We start from the raw sequence: 6,705 nt of genomic DNA on the forward strand, positions 1-6,705 counted from the left end.
AATTTATTGGGACATACACCTCATCATAAGTTGAGGAGCATCTGTACATGGCATGTCATGGATGGACCCAGCAGACGTAATGTTGATGGAGCAAGCCTGGGATAAAGTAGTGCATTATTCCATTCAAAATTCCTAATGTAGAAAAGCAAAAATAGTCTGTGGCTATAGAAGTCAAAATAGTAGATACGTTTGAGGAGGAATGGCTGTTAACTGGGTATGAGAGATTCTTGGACGGTGTTAGAAATTTTGTGTCTTGGCTAGGTGTGGTGGCTTAAGCCTGTATTCCCAGCTCTTGGGAAGCCAAGGCAAGGTAATCACTTAAGCCCAGAATACTAAACCAGCCTGGTTAACATAACAAGACTCTCTTTCTATATTTTTTGTAGGAAAAATACAGGTGTGGTGGTACATGCCTGTAGTCCCAGCTACTCAAGAGAAGACTATCTTAAAAAAAAATTACCCAAACTGAAGCAGAGAGAGGAAAAGGCTGAAAAGAACCTGAACAAAGCCTCAGTAAACTGTGGGGCACTCTCTAGCAGTCTTTCATAGATGGTAATACAAGGGGAGGAGAGAAAGTGTAAGAAATGGCTAGAAATTTAAGTTTTGCAAAACTAAGCACCTAGAGAAAACCGTACACAAGACGTAGGTAACTAGCAGTTAGTTACTACTACTCAGTAACAGTGCAAGCCAGAGAGTAATGAAACATCTTTTTTGAGATGGAGTCTGGCTCTGTCACCCAGGCTGGAGTGCAGTGCAGTGGTGGCATCCTGGCTCACTGCAACCTCTGCCTCCTGGGTTCTTGCAATTCTTCTGCCTCAGCCTTCCAAGTAGCTGGGACTACAGGCACATGTCACCACGCCCGGCTAATTTTTTCTATTTTGGTAGAGACGAGGTTTCACCATGTTGCCCAGACTGGTCTCAAACTCCTGAGCTCAAGGAATCCACCCACCTTGGCCTCCCAAAGTGCCAGGATTACAGGTGTGAGCCACTACACCCAGCCAATGAAACATCTTTAAAGTGATGAAATACCAGTGTAGATAACCAGCAAAAATATTCTTCAAAGTAAACGTATCTTCAGATAAAACTACCAGTGGAGGCCAGGCTCCATGGCTCACGCTTGTAATCCCCCACTTTGGGAGGCCAAGGCGGGCGGATCACAAGGTCAAGTTTGAGACCAGCCTAGCGACCATGGTGAAACCCTGTCTCTACCAAAACTACAAAAAATAAGCCAGGTGTGGTGGTGCATGCCTGTAGTCCCAGCTACTCCAGAGGCTGAGGCAGGAGAATTGATTGAACCAAGAAGGTAGAGGTTGCAGTGAGCCAAGATCACACCAGTGCACTCCAGCCTGGGCAACAGAGCATCCATTTCAAAAACAAAGCAAAAATGTACCAGTGGAAAAGAATACTAGATTTAAAACTGGAACTACACAAAGAATGAAGCATGCCAGAGATGGTAAATTTATGGGTAAAGATTGTGTTGGGTTTTTTTGTTTGCTTGTTTTTTTGAGACAGAGTCTCACTCTGTAATCCAGGATGGAGTGCAGTGGCGCAATCTCCGCCTCTTGGGTTTAAGCAATTCTGCCTCAGCCTCCCAAGTAGCTGGGACTTCAGGCTCACGCAATCACACCCAGCTAAATTTTTGTATTTTTAGTAGAGACGGAGTTTCACCATGCTGGCCAGGATGGTTGCAACCTTCTGACCTCATGATCAGCTTGCCTTGGCCTCCCAAAGTGCTGATATTAACAGGCGTGAGCCACAGTGCCCAGTCTCGAACTATCTTAAGTTAGGAATTGTCTGTATATCATTGTATTATAAGTGGTCCAAAGCAGGATTGTCCAATCTTTGACTTCCCTGGGCCACACTTGTACAAGAATTGTCTTGGGCTACACATTAATTCCACTGACGCTAACGATAGCTGATGAGCTTAAAAATTAATCATGGCTGAGCATGGTGGCTCACACCTGTAATCCCAGCACTTTGGGAGGCTGAGTTGGGTGGATCACCTGAGGTCAGGAGTTCGAGATCAGCCTGGCCAACATGGCGAAACCCCATCTCTACTAAAAATTTTTAAAAATTAGCGATGTGTGATGGCAGTCACCTGTAATCTCAGCTACTCAGGAGACTGAGGCAAGAGAATCGCTTGAACCCAGGAGAGGTTGCAATAGCCGAAATGGTGCCATTGCACTCCAGCCTAGGTGACCAGACTTTCTCTCAAAAAAAAAAAAAAAAAGATTGCAGAAACAATCTCGTGTTTTAAGAAAGTTTATGATACATTAATATCAAATAAAGTAGGCTTTAGGAAAAGTAGTATTACTGTAGATTTTTACAAAGACTTTCATAAAGGGTCAGCTTATTTAGAAGACAAAATCCTAAATGTGTATGCACCCAATAACAAAACTTCCCAATACATGAAGCAAATCATGACAGAATCAAAAGGAGACATAGACAAATACTGAAGTCCAGTTGGAGATGTCAACACTCTTCTTTCAGTAACTGGTATGACAAAAATTCAGCAAGGTTATAAAAGACATTAACAATACTTTCAACTGATTTGACCTAGTTGACATTTATAGAATGCTACATCCAATGACAGCAGAAAACACATTGGTTTCAAGGGCACATTGGAGCATTCATAAGGATATAATTTAAGTAATGTCTCAAAGTCTCAGAACTGAAACACAAACTACGTACTTTCTCATCAGAATAGAATTAAAAGTCAAAAACATATATTTGGAAAATCCTCAAATATTTGGAAATTAACATCATTAAATCCATGGATCAAAGAAATCACTAGGGAAAGTATTTTGAACCAAATGATAATGCAAATTCAACATAACCACATATCTCTATACACAGAGAATATTTGCATTATGTAGATCTGCCAAAGAACTTGCATTCAGAATATAAAAATTGGCAGGGCGCTGGGATTACAGGCTTTGGGAAAAGAAAAGTTAGTGTCAGATGTATTAGCCTTAAAATTGGAAAGGTAAAGCAATAAATATTTTAGAAGACAGCATAGGAGAAGAGTATCTTCATAAACTTTGATTAGGTAAAACTTTATTAAATGTTTTTGAAAAGTAACTAATCAAAATAATTTATACATGGGACCATATATAGTAAAATTTAAAACTTCTGGACCAGGCACAGTGGTTCATGCCTGTAATCTTAGCACTTTGAGAAGCCGAGGTGGGCAGATTACAAGATCAAGAGATGGAGACCATCCTGGTCAACATGGAGAAAATCTGTCTCTACTAAAAATACAAAAAATTAGTTAGCCGTGGTGGCGGTTGCCTGTAGTCCCAGCTACTTGGGAGGCTGAGGCAGGAGAATCGCTTGAACCAGGGAGGCGGAGGTTACAGTGAGCTGAGATGAGGCCACTATACTGCAGCCTGCCAACAGAGCAAGACTCCATCACCAAAAAAAAAAAAAAAAAAAACCTTCCGTTCACCAAAAGACATCACTAAAAGAGTGGAAAGGCAAACCAAAGAGTGGGAGAAGATACTTGGCTATACATGGGTCTGACAAAGCACTCATATCCAGACTATATAAAGAACTTCTACGAACTGATTTAAAAAAAAAAAAGCTAATAGAAAAGTGATCCAAGACTGAAAAATTTCACAAAACCAGATGCCTAAATGTTCAACCATTACACACATCAGCCCACTAAAATTTAAATCATGCAATAGCCAAAGAGCATGTGGGGCCGGGCATGCCCGTAATCCCAGCACTTTGGGCGGCTGAGGTGAGTGGATCATTTGAGGTCAGGAGTTTGAGACCAGCCTGGCCAACATGCTGAAACCCTGTCTCTACTAACAATAGCAAAAATTCAGCCGGACGTTTTGGCGGGTATCTACAGTCTCAGCTTCTTGGGAGGCTGAGGCTGGAGAATTGCTTGAACCCAGGAGGCAGAGGTTGCAGTGAGCTGAGATTGTGCCACTGCACTCCAGCCTGGGCCACAGAGTGAGAACTTGTCTCAAAAAACAAACCAACAAAAAAAAAAAGCATGTGGAATAATGGGGATACCCAGGTACAGTGGTGGAAGTATAAATTGGAACAACTCTGAAAAGCGGTTCGACATATATGTTGAGCATAGCTGTATGCAACAATTGAGTAATACCATGCCTAGGTAGACACCCTAGGTAAACTTTTATTTTTTTCTTTTTGAGACAGTTTTGCTTTTTCACCCAGATGAGTGCAGTGGTGCCATTTCAGCTCATTGCAACCTCCACCTTCCAGGTTCAAACGATTCTTCTGCCTCAGCCTCTTGAATAGCTGGGACTACAGGCTCGCCACCACCACACCTGGCTAATTTTTTATATTTTTAGTAGAGATGGGGTTTTGCTGTGTTGGCCAGGCTAGTCTCGAATTCCTGGACTCAAGTGATCTGCCCACCTCAGCCTCCCAAAGTGTTGGGAGCCACCACCCCAGCCTCTAGGCAAACACACCTGCAGACAAGAACACATGTAAAGGAACACAAGGACACAAGGAGGGAAGCACTACACACTGGGGTCTGTTGGGGGGAATAGGGTGGGACAGCGCGGGGTGGGGAGTTGGGGATAGATAGCAGGGGAAGAAATGCCAGATATAGGTGAAGGGGAGGAAGGCAGCAAATCACACTGCTACATGGGTACCTACACAACAATCTTGCATGTTCTTTGCATGTACCCCAAAACCTAAAATGCAATTAAAAAAAAAGAAAGTTTATAGCAGTACTGTTCATAGTTATCAAAAGCCAGACATTTAATAAAACTTCCCATCAGCAGTAAAATGGATATATATATATATATATATATATGAATAATATGATATATGCAATGTGTGAATTGCTGCTACACAGCATGGATGAATTTCACGATGTTCAGTAATATATGCAAGTTAAAAATAGTACATTATATGATTTAAATTCAAGTTGAAAATAGGTAAAATTATAGTGTTTGAGGATGCGTACTTAAGTGTTAAAAGTATAAAGAAAAGAATTACCAAAAAAATCAGAATGCTGACAACCTGTGAAAAGGAGGGAATTGTGATCAGGAAAGGATGTGGAAGGAAGGGAGTAACTGGGTATAGTGTTGTGCTTCTTGAGCACGGTGGTGGTGAAATAAGTGTTGCTTCATGGTCATGAAATTGTATACTAAATTAGCCAGGCATGGTGGCACACACCAGTAGTCCCAGCTACTTGGGAGGCTGAGGCAGAAAAATTATTTGAACCCAGGAGGCAGAGGAGCAGTGAGCCGAGATTGCATCACTGCACTCCAGTCTGAGACACTGTCTCCAAAACAAACAAACAAAAATGAAGGTGAGTGGTGTCTTACCTGAATAGCAAAAACAATCTTGAAAAAGAACAGGCTGGGCGCAGTGGTGCACGCCTATAATCCCAGCACTTTGGGAGGCCTAGGCCGGTGGATTACGAGGTCAGGAGATAGAGACCATCCTGGCTAACATGATGAAACCCTGTCTCCATTAAAAATATAAAAAATTAGCCAGGCGCGGTGGCACATGCCTGTAGTCCCAGCTATTTGGGAGGCATGAACCCGGGAGGCGGAGGTTGCAGTGAGCCTGCATCGCACCACTGCACTCCAGCCTGGGTGACAGAGCCAGATTCAGTCTAAAAAAAAAAAAAGAACAAAGTTGGAGGTCTCACACTTTCTTATTTTTTTTAATTTTTGAGACTGTCTTTCTCTGTCTCCCAAACTAGAGTGCAGTGGTGTGATCTCAGCTCACTGCAACCTCTGCCTCCCAGGTTCAAGTGATTCTCCCATCTCAGCCTCCTGATATGGGACTACAGGCATGTGCCACCATGCCCAGCTAATTTTTTTTTTTTTTTTTTTGAGACATAGCCTCACTGTTGCCCAGGCTGGAGTGCAATGATGTAATCTCAGTTCACTGCACCTCTGCCTCCCAGGTTCAAATGATTTTCCTGCCTCAGCCTCTTGATTGGCTGGGATTGCAGACACCCACCACCATGCCCAGCTAGTTTTTGTATTTTTAGTACAGATGGGTTTTCACCATGTTGGTCAGGCCAGTCTCAAACTTCTGACCTCAGGTAATCTACCTGTCTTGGCCTCCCAAAGTGCTGGGATTACAGGCATAAACCACCGTGCCTGGACACACTTTCTGATTTTAAAGCATATCACAAAGCTATAGCAATCAAAGCAGTGTGGTACTGGTATAAAGACAGACATATTGACTAATGGAATAAAATACAGAATCCAGAAATAATCCCTAGCATATATGGTCAAATAATTTTCATTAAGTGTGCCAAGACTGCTCATGGGGAAAGAACAGTCTCTTCAACTAATGATGCTGAGAAATTGGACATCCATATGTAAGAGAATGAAGGTAGATCGTTTTCTTACACCATGTACAAAATTTAACTCAAAATAGATTAAGGAGGCCAGGCAAGATGGCTCATACCTGTAACTCCAGTGCTCTGGGAGGCCGAGGCAGAAGGATCTTTTGAGCCCAAGAGTTCAAGACCAGTTTGGGCAACATAGTGAAACCCCATCTCTACAAAAAATAAAATTAGCCAGGCCTGGTGGCACATGTCTGTAGTCACAGTTACTCAAGATGTTGAGGTGGGAGAATCAAGTGATCACATCTGGGAGGTCAAGGCTGCATTCCAGCCTCCATGACAGAGCAAGACCCTGTCTCAAAAAAAAAAAAAAAAAAGATTAAGGACCTAACCATAACACCTAAAACAATAAAACT

The sequence above is a fragment of the Callithrix jacchus genome, chromosome 9 (genome assembly GCF_049354715.1).
Source record: "Callithrix jacchus isolate 240 chromosome 9, calJac240_pri, whole genome shotgun sequence".
Classification (NCBI taxonomy): Eukaryota; Metazoa; Chordata; class Mammalia; order Primates; family Cebidae; genus Callithrix; species Callithrix jacchus.